The 14029-nt window shown below is 45.4% G+C and overlaps 1 protein-coding gene across 1 annotated transcript in view; it reads right to left on the minus strand.

The window, feature by feature from the left end:
* The window catches only part of LOC141729978 (serine/threonine-protein kinase pim-1-like), a 71998-nt gene that overhangs the window by 8683 nt on the left and 49286 nt on the right, over window positions 1-14029 (minus strand). The window lies entirely within an intron of this gene.

Below are 14029 nucleotides of genomic sequence, written 5' to 3' on the forward strand. Positions count from 1 at the left end.
TTACTACTGTAGCTATGAAATGGGGTCCCCTATCTGATGATACCCCTAGGGGTACCTTGAATCTGGGAATAATCTCCTGTAATAACCACTTAACTGTTTCCTTTGCTTGGTTTGTGCGACAGGGAAGGGCTTCTGGCCACCCAGAGAATGTGTCAACCCCCACTAATAGGTATTTGTATCCTCGAGTTCTTGGTAGCTCAACAAAATCTACCTGCCAATAGTCTCCTGGCTCTATTCCTATCCAAATTCTTCCTAACTGTGCCTGTTGCCTGGCCACCGGGTTGTTTTTCAAGCAGATATTACATTTTGACATTACTGATTTTGCCATTGTTAACATCCGTACTGAAATTAAACTCTGCTTTAGTAATTTTACCAATGCCTCTGCTCCCCAGTGGCATTTGTTATGTTTAATTTGCAGAACTTCTCTCATTATCAAGGGGGGTACCACTATTTGTCCTTGTGCGGTTACATACCATCCCTCTGAATTCTTTTGTGCATTTAGCAAACATGCCAGTCTCTCATCTTCTACTGAATATTTTGGTTTTGGAGGCAAATTGAATTGGGATACATTAAGCTTCAAAGGTATCAATGCCATTGTTGTTTGTACCTCTCGAGCAACCTGTCGGGCTGCCCAGTCTGCCTTTCGATTTCCCTCACAGATTTTGGAGTTTTCTGATTGGTGTGCTTTGCAGTGTAAGATTGCCACTTGTTCAGGTTTTTGTACTGCCTTTATCAATTGCAGGACTGCATCCTGATGTTTAATGTGCGTACCCCGAGAAGATAACAGTCCTCTGTCTTTCCACAGTGCTCCGTGTACATGCACCACTCCAAAAGCATATTTTGAGTCAGTCCAGATATTTACCTTTTTCCCTTCACTTAATTCTAGTGCCCTAGTTAAAGCAACCAGTTCTGCCTTCTGGGCAGATGTATTTGGTGGTAATGCCTTTGCCTCCACTGCTGTATTGACTGTTGTTACCGCATATCTAGCGTATCTGGTTCTGTTTTCCACGAAGCTGCTCCCATCTGTAAACAGCTCCCACTCCGGCTGCTCTAGTGGGACGTCTTTCAGGTCTTCTCTTGCTGAATGGGTGTACTCTATTACTTCTACACAGTCGTGTTCTAATGGGCCTTCTTCAGTTGTGGTACCTAGGAACAAAGCTGGATTCAAAAGGTTAGTTGTTTTTAATGTGACATCATCCTGCTCAGTCAGGACTGCCTGGAATTTCATCATCCTGCTGGGAGATAGCCAATGGCCCCCCTTTTGCTCTAAGACAGTGGTTACTGTGTGTGGTACATAGACATCTATGTGCCTTCCCATAGTAAGTGTCCTGGCTTCCTGTATCAGGATCACAGTAGCTGCAACTGCCCGCAGACATGGGGGCCACCTGGCACTTATGTTGTCGAGTTGTTTGGAAAAGTAGTCCACCGGCCTTTTCCAGCTTCCCAGATGATGTGTCAGGACTCCTAGTGCTAGGCGCAGCCTTTCATGTACAAACAGCTGAAAATCTTTAGACAGATCGGGTAACCCCAGTGCTGGAGCACTTGTCAGTGCTTCCTTTAATTTTAGGAAGGCTTCTTTCTGAGCTTTGCCCCAGGTGAATGGCTGCATCTTCTCAGCTTCATACAGGGGTTCGCAATCAGTCCATAGTCCATGATCCACAAGCGACACCATCCTGCCATCCCGAGGATGACTCGCAGCTCATGTAAATTCTGGAGCTCTGGAATAGCACAAATAGTTTGGATACGGTTTGTACCTAGTTTTCGTTGCCCTTGTGAAATTTCACATCCCAGGTAAATCACAGTCTGTTGTGCAATTTGTGCCTTTGCTCTGGATACTTTATAGCCTCCCATTCCCAGTGAATTTAAAATCTCAATGGTTACCTTTATACAGGGTGCTCTTTCTTCTGTAGCTATTTGCATATCATATACTGCATCACATACTGCAACAATAAGTATTGGTCTCTTGGTACTTGCCCATTTTCAGTCCAAATCTCCAGTTCCTTTGCCAGTTGGTTTCCGAATAGGGTCGGCGAGTTCTTGTAGCCTTGTGGGAGTCGTGTCCAGGTGAGCTAGGTCTTTCTTCCGTTCCCTGGGTTTTCCCACTCAAAGGCAAACAGTTTCCTACTTTCTTTGTCAAGGGGCATGCAGAAAAAGGCATCTTTTAAATCAATTATGGTAAACCATTTATATATCTCCTTTACGGATGTTAGCAGTGTATAAGGATTTGTTACCACTGGATAAATGTCCTTTGTTATTTTATTTATTGCTCTCAAATCCTGCACTAATCTATATTTACCATTTGGCTTCTTTACTGGAAATATTGGTGTATTAAATTCTGATTCACATTCTTCTAAAATTCAGTATTTCAAGAATTTTTCAATAATCTTTACTATTCCTTGCCGTGCTTCTGGTTTTATGGGATATTGTTTGACTTGTACAGCCCTTGCCCCTTCTTTTAACTCTACATGCACAGGTTGTGCCAATTTAGATTTCCCTGGTATATCTGTCTCCCTTACAGAGGGAATCACTGCATCTTCTACCTCCCTAGGGATAGAGGGAACAGGTTTTTCTTTGATCATTAATATCTGTCCCGTCTTTGATTCAGGTATTTTCTTTATAAGCTCTCCATTTTCAAAGGTTATTACCGCATCAAGTTTTGCTAGCAAATCTCTCCCTAAAAGTGGAATTGGACACTCAGGTACATATAAAAATTCATGTGTTATAACCTTGTTTCCAAAACACAAATCTAGGGATTGCAGGAAAGGCCGTTTTTCCTCTTTGCCTGTAGCGCTGACTATTGTAGTTTCCTTGTCCCCAGTTTGTCCTTGCAAATCATTCAATACAGAAAAAGTAGCTCCCGTATCTATTAGAAATCTGACCTCTTTATGCCCTAACTGTATATTTACAACAGGTTCCTTAACTTGTTCTCCCGGTTCTACGTCTAGTCAACTGGTATACTCCCCCAGGACCATCTCCTTGGTAGCCTGCTGGAACTGATTGCCCTGGTCAAACTGGTTATTCAAACTTGGGCAATTTCGCTTCCAATGTCCCACCCCCTTGCAATACGCACATTGATTCAGGCTTAACCCCTGGGTAACTGGTCTCCTTCCCTGACCATTTCTGTTATGCCCCCTGAAATTTGGGTTCCCTCTCCCCTGTATTATTGCCAAAAGATTCTGCTGCTGCCTTTTACCAGCTTCTTTTTCCTGATTGTTATATACCTTCCAAGAAACCTCGAATAACTTATCCAAATTCCTTAATTCTTCCCCTTCTAATTTTTGCAATTTTCTATGAATGTCATCCTGTGATTGACCCAAGAATATGAGAGCGAGCTGAACCTTTGCTTGCTCTGTATCCGTTTGGAGGTCTGTATATTTCCTTGCTACCTCCTTAAGCCTCTCCAAAAATGCAGTGGGAGATTCCTTCTTTTCCTGTCGAACCTCTATATAGTTTGGACCAATTTATAGTTTTGGGCACAGCATTCTGAACTCCTATTTGGATCCACTCTTGGTATTTCCGTAATCTCCTCATATCGCACAATAAATTAAGGTCCCAATTTGGATCCTCAATTGGGAAATTCACATCTAAATTCCCTGTTACCAGCCCATTTCTAATATCTTCTCTTGCCCTCTCTTTGGCTGCCTTAAGTACCATTTCTTTTTCAGTAGAATCCATCAGAGTATCCAATATTACTTGTATGTCATCCCAGTCAGGATTTTGAATTTTCATAACCATTTTTACTACGCATGCCACTTTATCAGGATTTTCTCTACAAGTTCCGGCTGACTGTTTCCAAATAACTAAGTCTGCCGGGGAAAAAGGCACTTTTACAAATACTGGCCCTTCCACTCCGACACCTTGTCGCAAGGGGGCAATCACAGTCCGTTTTTGTTTCCTTATGCCATCTCTGTGCACAACTGGAGCAAGCTTTGCACGACTCCGGGTTCTATGGGCTATTGAGGTCACTGATTCATTACCATTGCTATCTTTTTCACTCGCATACCTCTTTCCCCTTTCTATCACAGTTAGGTTTTGTTCATCTTCCGAGGAAGAGGGATCGGGTGATGATGGGAGAGGGGGATAAAGAGGGAAAGGTGTACTAGACAAGACAGGTTCAGGACTAGGTGGGTGAGGAGCAGGTAGTGGGATAGGGACAGATGAAACAGGTGGGATAGGGTTAGGTTCTCTTGTTCCTATTGGATCTACTTGTAAATCAATATCTGTATAATTTTCCCTACTCAAGCTTCCTCTTAACGCCAAGTGTTCTAAACAACGTTCCTCACAAACCCCACACTGTGCAGATGTTTTAACCATTAATAATCCACATACATCCTGCCATTCTGCCTTTCCCCGTAAGTAAAAAAACAGATCAACATATGGGACTTCATCCCATTTTCCTTCTTGTTTACAAAACGACATTAACCACGAAATAGTGTTATATTGCAGAGTACCGTATTTTGGCCATTTTTCACCATTCTCCAAGGCATATTGTGGCCACCATGAATTACAATAATCAATTAACTTAGTTTTATGTAATCCTTCCCCAAAGTTACCTTGTTTCCAATGTGCTAATAGGCACCCCAAAGGAGAATTTTGCAGGATAGGGGTGTTACTGCCCAAAATCCCTTTAAGTTTCTCCTTTTCAAAATAACCACAAATGCCAAACCCGCAACACTTTCGCGATTGTCTTACGGAACGGCGCCTAGGCTTACACCAACAGGAATTCCTTTAGCCCAACCAAGCATAGCTTTCGCTGTGTCTTATTGGCAGGCATCCAAACCAAAGTAAAAAGCACCTTACCTTTCTCCCGGGGATGTTTGTGAGCAGCATGAGCGGTCGCGGCCAATGGGCTCCCCGAGAATCCCTCGGTGCCGGCTGGAGCGTGATCGAGTCGCGAACTCGCTCAGCAGCACTCACAAGGGTCCCATCTTCGGGTCGCCAAAATGTTAGCGTTCAAAAACACATCATCACGGGGGATTATATGCGGTGCTTTATTAAGAGCTCTGGGAATCGGGGTATATTCAACCCAAATCTGACTCCGACCATACATCCGAAATGATCATGTTTTATACTCTATCGTTACATAACTTTCATGTTAATTATTAAACTTATATTGTTCTATTGTATACATAAATTTAGCCCCTCTCTGAATTTCCAACATAGTTTCTCACTATTCTTCTTATGGTTATATAATAATTTCATTTAATTACTAAACAATCATCACATCTAACAATTATATAATTTATCATACTGCTTACGCAGATGCAGTTGATCTGGGAAAGCACAAAGCCTAACATTTTAGATTCTATCTTCAACTTTTTCCAGGGTTCCACTATCACCCATGCCATGACTAGGAAATGTGACAGAGAGAGCAGGGGCAGATGCACACCCTTCTTTAGGATTTTGTCATTTTTGGCACAGCACAAAAGGCAAATCCAGAGGTGTCCAACTCAGCGCTTCCTCAGCCTTCTGGAGAACATCTCGCCTTCACCAGCCCAGCATTTTGGAGAGGTTTTCCCACACATGTGGAGGCTTGCTGGCAGCACATTCCTTCAGCTGGGTGCCCATCACCTTGCAGGGGCAGAGGTGAGCTTGGTGGCCACGGTGCGGACGTTGGCGCTCGGCACAGGCAGCGCCTTGTTCCCCAGGCAGGACCAGAGCACGGGCAGGGCGTAGTGCTGGGCGACTTCAGGGCTCCTGGCATGAACCCCCTGCACAAGCACTGCCGGGACAGAGACACAGCTCCTTACCCACCAGCCTCACTGCAAACAAGCATCTGCCTCTGCTTCTGCTTCTTGACAGCCTCTCTGGCCAAGAGCAGCAAAATAGCACCCAGAGCCCCTTGGTCCAGAAATGGGCAAAGCAGCTGAGCATCCTGGAAACAGAACCACCAACCCTTCAGCACTAATTGCTCCAACCAGAGCCTTGTCCCTGTGGCAGACTTCCTACCTTTACTAAATTATTTCACTATCTCTGCATGAACAATGAATGAAATGTCCAATTGCCTTTGATTTCCATTGAGAAGTTTTCAAAACCCACACTGAAGATTTGGAAATGTACCATAGAGAGGAAATGGAGAGATTTCTAATAAAAGGGATGATTCAGTTTTTGTAACTATGATGTCAAGTGCCAGATGCCTAATCTGGCTCTTCCCTGTGCTCAGTGGAACACAGCAAAGGGCAGGATTAGAACACACCTCAAAACTCCAGCCCACCAGAGATGGCTGCTGCCTGACAGCTGGATGAGAAACATCAGTGACCAGCTGGTGTCTTTGGCAGAATGCTTTTGGGGCTTCCAACAAAGAGCTGCTTCAAACCTCAGGGCATCTCTAGAGAATTACCCAGACCCTATTGCCTTGGCATTTGGGCATCTTCATATTTTAATGCCACTTCCCCTCCCAAAGTTAATGGCATTTTTTCTTATAATGTCCACTCAAATAGGGGCATAGAGAAAGAAAAATGCTACACATGGGACTGAAATGTAACCAAAACACGAGTGTTTTCTCATATTGTCTCTGAAATCTCTCTGCCCATTTTCTGAACTGAACTGTATCAAACACAGACAAATGTTTACTACCAACAGGCTCCTTGCAACAGGCAGATTTGGCTAAGAGATGAAAACCTGAAATGCTCTGGAGACCATTCTTATTTTCTGATCAGACAAAATGTTATTTAGCAGCAATTTAATATTCTGTGGCGGAAGAGACTTCATTTTCACCATGCTGTTAATCCACCAGCAGACATCAACATTGAAAGAGCTCCTGCAAGTACCCAAAACCAATTCTGCTAAGTAGGAAAGGGTTACAGTACCCATTTTAAAATGGAAATTCATTTTAATTTAAATGCAATTAAAGACATCAGTGACTTCTGAATGTGAGGAAGAGCTGTCTTTTCCTACTAAATCTCACAGAGAACATCTGCTTTTTCTAAAGTAGTCCTAATTTATGGTTTATTCCTTTATTTGAATAAGAAATAAAAAGAAGTACTAAACTAAATGCCTTATTGCTGGAGATCTGCTTTATTCAAATGCTTTTTAAAGGGCCTTTGACATTCCCAATCACTGAACATGCCCTTTTGAGATCCCTAATGAAGACATAAAGTGTATTAAACCTTGCATTCAAAGATGTTGGCATAATTAGCAGTGGATTTAGCCCCAGTTAAAGCAAGGCTATCAAACATCTTCTCTGCTATATATTGGGATTATAATGTTTCCATTCCTTGGCTATTGCTGACACAGCAAGCTCCTCTGAGGAATCAATTATCAGCTGCATTTGTAGCATTTTGGACAGCGCTGACACAGGCAGACACTGTTTGCACACCCTGAAAGGCTCAGTCCAAGGCCACTCTGACAGCACAGGCAGGGAGCCTCAGCACTCTGCTTCTGTCCTGTGCCCCAGAGGCTGCCTTGCACTAAACCCGTGCCTCTGATACCTCTGTTGAGTTCTGACCTAAGCTGTGACCCCCAGGCTCTGCACGGTTCAGCCTCAAAACTTTCCAAGACAAAAACAAGAATTCTGTGAGGACAAAACAAACGGATGCCCTGAAACAGCATTTGCCACCATTTCCCCTCAAAGATCACGGATGTCCCTGAGCTCCCCAGAGAGGAGCCAGCTGGGGCATTTTTAGCCCTCCCTTTGCTGGAGGTGGTTCTGAGATGCCCCAGTTCTGAGCTCAGCCCCAGGCCCAGCACTGCCCCCATCTCAGGTGCTGCCCAGCTCTGCAGCAGCCAGGGAAAACCTGCCAAACCCACCTGCCTTGGCCATGGGGCAGCAGGGACAAGCTCAGCACCTCCTGGTTTGGAGGAGCTGCTCTGCTGTCTGCTCACAGGCATTCCCTGTAAATGCTCCCTGGGAAGAGCTCTGGGCTCAGAAGGGGAGGCCGTACCTGTGATACACCCGGTGACATCCAGCAGGGCTTGGCCACTCAGGTGATTCCATTGGTAGCTGAACTCTTTCAGCAGTGACACTTTATCTACAAGGGAAACACATGTTTCTGCTCACTTTTCTCAGGTCATAGGAGAAAGGGCAGGGCCAACCCCATTTTATAAAATCAAGCACATTTCTGCAGATGTTTGAATCCTATTCTTCTTTCCTTCCAGCATACTTGGCAGGGTTTTAAATTCCAAAAGGAAAGCTCTCCTTTCACATTTATAAATCCAAACTTGTCTGCTGTAGCAGGAGCTGTGTTAAAACATTTCACACCAGGGACCTCAAGAGTTCAGTCACATGAAAGCAGTGAAAAAGGTTTTGCATCCCAGAGCAAAAAGGAAGAGCCCCACACTTGGGTCACAGAAAGGCACTGAGTCAGGCAGTTCCTGAGATCACAGAGCAGCTGGGGAGGAGAAAGTGGAAACTCCTCTTGAAGACCTGCCTCTTCAACACTCATTTTTTCAGGCATATTCCCCCAGTACGGAATTTTCAGAGCTGACATCAATGTGTGTGGCAAAGGAATTTAGAGCAGCCCTTGCCTATGTAGTTAATTGCTGTGGCCATCTTGTCCGATGCAAAACAACAAGTGGAACAAGGCATCATTGACAGCTGGGTTTATACCTCTTTGTTCTGAAGAAATGAACTTGGTGAATCACAAGTTCCCCTTTTAACATAGAAGACAAAGAAGAAAAGTGGAAAATAGGCAGCTAATGCCTCTAATGTAGAGCCTCCCAGGTGGCTGCTCTGCAGAAGCTCTGATGGGTCAGTGTCCCTTCATGCCAACAGCAAAACTGTTCATTTGGGAAGTCAGACGGGGCCCAAGCAAACTCCAAACCCCCTTTGCCTCTGAACTGTAGCAAAGCTGTAGCCCAGGACTTGCCCTTCAGAAAAGCAGCACAGAGCCAAGGGCTCCTGGCACTGTTGGGAAATGCTGATCCCATTCCAGCCTGTTAGGGATGGTGCACAAGGGCTACACCTGCACAGCCTCTGGTGGGTGTCAGCTGCAGTGTTCCACAGACAAGAGCAGCTGTCAAGGCACTCAGCACTCTCTTGTGCAGGAGAGACAGAGACGAAGCTGAGGAGAGTCCCTGCCCGGGCTCAGCCTTACCCAAATGAGCAATGGATTCTTCCAGTGCTTTCACAGCTGCCCCACAAACCCTGGGATCCTTTGAGTTCAGGTTCTTTGTTATTCCTTCTATCAAACCAATGATCACGGGGTTCAAGGCATTTTTCAGGGCTCCTGTGATTTCAGCCAGCACATCCAGTGCCCTCTGCTTCACCTTCTTGTGGCTGTCAGATATTCTCAGGACAAAATAATCAAAAAATCTGTGAATAGAACAAGCAATGTGAAAGCTGGATTCAAATGTCCCTGTTTGAAGAGTGGCTGCAGCAGTCAGCAATGTCAAAGATGAAAGTGATCCTTTCTGTCAGGTCAGCACTCGCTTGCACAATTTCACTGTTTTCCTGTGGGCCACTCACTGGAATGATGGCGCAACCTCATGCTGGTTGAAAGATTTTCTTCTGTTTTTAAGAGGTTTGGCTGGGGACAGAATAGTTCCTATGGTATTTCTCTCCATCTATAAATCATTAAATCAACTCCATTTATTAATGCTAAAGAGTACCTTTGCTTTGAATGGAATCAGGTGTTTACAATGCCCGGTTTTCTATACAGTTGCCTTAAGTACTGAGGGCAGTTATGATTTTGCCAAAACTATGGCTGGAGGAGATCTAAGTTTTCTTTTGTTTGTCTCAGAGCTAGTGTCTGGAGAAGTGCAGGGCTCTGATCAACTCTTCCAGGATCCAGACCATTTCTCTAAGTAACAGGTGGACTTCTGAAATGTAATGTGCTGTACAGCTTACATTAGAGCAGGTTCAGTCCCTTGACAGCCACATTATCAGGCACATTTCCGTGGAAAAAGGGAAAAAGCAGCTACTGGGAGGAGAAGGCAGAGATGAGTCCTTAGCTGTATTCCTCCTTTTCCAAAGAGAAAAACAGACCCCCAAGAAGGGTGAGCACTGTCTTTACCAAGAGGAATAAGAACAAGGATGGAAATGAGTAGCCAGAGCTGTGACAAGATGGAGTGTATAGAAGTATTGTTAAAAAAGGCAACTGGATTTAAATCAACCCAGACTGATACTTCTCTTCCCTATGCAAACCCATTTTTGGTCTAGAGAACAATTGCCGTGCTTTCAGGGGCTGGATTCCCTTCACTTCACCAAACTGGGAGTAGGAGAGAGCAGCAGTTACACCAGCAGAAAGTTCTGCCATCATCTGATGAACAGCAGCAATAGGCACCTGCCAGACAAACACAGCTGGACTGAAACAACTTGTCCTGAAGCCTGGACCTGAATTACATTTGTCTGGGTAAGAGGGACCAGCATGTCCCAAATGGCCAGGACAGAGTGCCAAGACACACTGAATTAACTTTGCTGCTACAGGCTTAGGAAAGGAGCTAAAGGGAAGCAGGGCAGTATTCCCAAAAGACAGACAGTCACTGTAGTAACTAGGATTGATTTGGACATCTTTTGTAAATTTGGGAATTTTCTTGGACATTACTACTTCCAGTGTCCTTTGCAAAGACTCTGTTATCTTCAGAAGCACAATTCTCACTTAATTGCTTTACAGGGGGCAGAGTAGGGAGAGCTGGTGGGGGCTTACGCTTAAATGTAAACCCATTTTCTCCACTTTCCCTTTCCTCTTTGTGACCGATATTTAAAATATTCAAAACTTAACTTTTTTCCCTAATAATATCAGTTCCTTTGTGGCCTGCAGATGAACAAGCTGAGAATTAACAGCTGATTCCCAGGAGCAAAATGATTCAGCAGAAGAGGAATGAGCTAAAGACAGATTGGGTATGTTTGATTTCATATTAGCAGTGGCAATACTTGCACAAAGGAGACATTTCTCCTGCCAATCACTTACTTTCTTCTTAATTCTTGTCAGAATACCTTCCAGGTCACGGGGGGAAAGAGATTGTTCCAAAAGCATTTTAAATTGTTGATGACTGAGCAACATCTTCACCACCTCCTGTCCATAATGCCTAAGGAAGGAAGGAACAAAGGCAGGAAGGAAGGAAGTGAAAGAAAAGTGAACAAACACAGGAAGAGTGTTAACAGAAGAGGCTGATACATTAAACTCATCAGGTGCAATCCCTGCACGAGAAGGCATTACCTACTCAGCAAAGAGGGAGATTTACCTCACTTGACACTGCACAGTGCTGTCAGCTGAACACAAGAGGCAAGAGGAGAATGTGGGGCAACAAAGAAATACCATTTCACTCTGAAACTGGGGGTGTGCTTCTGTGGCATCAAAGCATTCCAGGGACCAAGCAAAAGACATCTGCTTTGTTGTCAGAGCCTATTACATGTCTTGCTGCCATTGCACAGTAATTTGCCTTTCTTTAACTGGCAGGGAAGCCAAGACAAAACTCCTCATGCATCCTCTTGATTATTCTATACTATGTGTAAGCACAGGGGCAGCTAGTTGCTCTGGTGTTCTTGGCAGCTATTAACGGGAATTTCATCACCAAAGGAAGGGAATTTTGGCAGTTTGGGTTGATTTTGCCACTAGGAAACCACAGTTTTTTCAAGAAGAAATGTGGAGCTTACCGAGCCAAAGATAACAGCATTCTAGAAATCTTCAGAACAAGTTTAGAAAGACTGAATATGTTGGCTAAAGAGCTGTGAAATATTTCTAGGATAGTCTGAAGTTAATGAGAAATGGATGTTTGGGATCCTTCAGTGATGAACATTAGCCAGCACTTTGGCTTTGTGTTGTGCACCTAAGGGCAAACAAAACTGTTGGACTGGGTGATCTGAGCTCTTTTGATCTCAGTAAAGAATCCTTCAAGCCACAGGAAAAAGTTGGCAATGTTCCTTTTTGCTGGCCAACCTCAGGTTTCCCAGTACAGCCATTTGCCCAGGCAACCCAGAGCAGTGGTCACAGTGCCAAGGCTGACAGAGCTCAAGAAGAGTTTGGACAATGCTCTCAAGCACAGGGAGTGACTCTTGGGGTGTCCTGCACATGGCCGGGAGATGCACTCGATGACCCTGATAGGTCCCTTCCAACTCAGCATATTCCATGATTCTATGACCCTTATTCACACAGTGAGGTAACTTCATATTCCCTTTAGTTTCCACACTTGTGTGGTTTCACCTTTATAGCCAGACACAAAATGGTTTTCCTGTTTTGGGAGGTGGAATGAAGATCATTACCTTGTGTCCTTGTGGCAGTCCTGAGCAAGCTTCCCTGCCACGTGTGGCAGCCTCTCAGCCCTGGGGGTGCCTGCGAGCTGGGTGACTCCAATTCTCTCCATCAGGGACAGGAGCAGTTGGGCCGCACACTCGCGCACCGGGGTGGGGCGGCTGCTGGGGAGGAGAGAGCAAACCCTGGGCACAGGGACAAGGAGCAGCAGCAGCACCGGCCTTGGCCAGAGCTGCTCCCTGCCCTTGCTGGGGGAAGGAGCCTGGGCTCTCCCTGCGCCTTCAGACACCTGCAGAAGGCTCTGGCCTCAGCTAAACACAAAGGTACCATTGCACACAAGGCCTGCCTGCACGGAAGAGGGAGAATTCAGTCTCCCTGCACTGTCTGATACTCAGTTTCTTTCACAGTATTTACTCCAAGAAAGATTAAAGAAATAGATGACATATGAATAATTCAGAAATTAAGGACAATTCATGCTGACCCATCAGAGGGCACTCACTACACAGAGCTGCAGCAGGACTGAGGCTCTTTCCACCCATTTATCCCCAAATCTGCACAACTTTGGAAAACAACAAATGCAGGGAAAACACGTTGTGGGCCGTGAAGTTGCAGAATATCCAGCAATGCAGCCTGTTTCTTCTGTGAGGCTTGGCAACGGATCCATCTGAATGTTTCACCCTATTCCAAAGCTGAGGAAAGGGTGGCAGGCAGTTCAGCCAGGCTGTCCTGTTCTAGAGAGTGTCTCTTGGGAACTATCAGGCCCAGAACCAACATTTAAGGCAGCATTTGCTTCAACTGTCCCATGGCAGTCACCCTGTGGAGGTGCCTGTAAAGTGATTCATCCTCTCAAGGCTAACATGAAACATCAGTTTGAATAGAAAGTAGAGCTCTAATGCCAGGACAGTCATACCAGACTCCTTTGGCAGGAGCTGCACCTGCTGTGCAGGCTGTGCCACACCCAGCAGATTGTCCCCCATGTGCTCCACGCCCCAGCAAGGAGCCTCCTCATTTCTCAAGTTAATGGCATCATGAGGAGACATGGTTTTCCCAGGGCCTCTGTGGTTAGAGCTGTGAAATACCAAACACTGCTCACAGCTGCAATTGCAATTGTCCCTCTTCCCACAAAAGCACAAGGCTCTGTTCTTGGCCTTTTCAAGTACTTTCCCTTCCCCATCAGTCACCACATCTAGGAAAATCTGACAGACTGGTAGAATTCCAGGAAGCAGCAGGAAGCTGAGTGAGAGGAGCTTTAGATTGGATATCAGGAAAAAGGGTTTTTCACCCAGAGGGTGGCTGGGCACTGGAACAGGCTCCCCAGGGCAGTGGTCACAGCACCAAGCCTAACAGAATTCAAGAAGCATTTGGAGAACAATCTCAGGCACTTGGTGTGACCCTTGGGCTGTTCTGGGCAAGGCCAGGAGCTGGACTCAATGGTCCTGATGGGCCCCTTCCAGCTCCCCATATTCTACAGTTCTGTGATTCTGAGAACTAATAGGCTGCAGGAGGGCAGAAATAGGTGACAAGAGGAAAGAAGTGAGGTTGGTCAGAGAATCAAGTCACTGAGTGTCCAGGTTTAGAGCAAATTGGGGAAAAATCCCCCAGAGGAGCTCCGGTGGGAAAAGCAGATCCAATCGGCCCCTCCCCCTCACTGGTCCGGGAGGGAAAAAATACCTCCCTGGAGAAACGTGGGAAAAAACCTGTTTATTAAACAATAAAACCAAAACAATATCAAACAATGAGACCCCTTGCCACTCTAAAAGAGATGACAAACTGAGAAAACCCCGGGTTGAAGCTCAGCTCACTCAGTCTCTGATCAGTCCCTCCGGTGCTGGAATTGTCGCAGGCCAGGGCCGGCCCGGTGGGCCACAGCTGCAGCTGCCAGTGCTCTCCTGGGTGTT

This window comes from Zonotrichia albicollis, chromosome 8 (genome assembly GCF_047830755.1).
Source record: "Zonotrichia albicollis isolate bZonAlb1 chromosome 8, bZonAlb1.hap1, whole genome shotgun sequence".
NCBI lineage: Eukaryota > Metazoa > Chordata > Aves > Passeriformes > Passerellidae > Zonotrichia > Zonotrichia albicollis.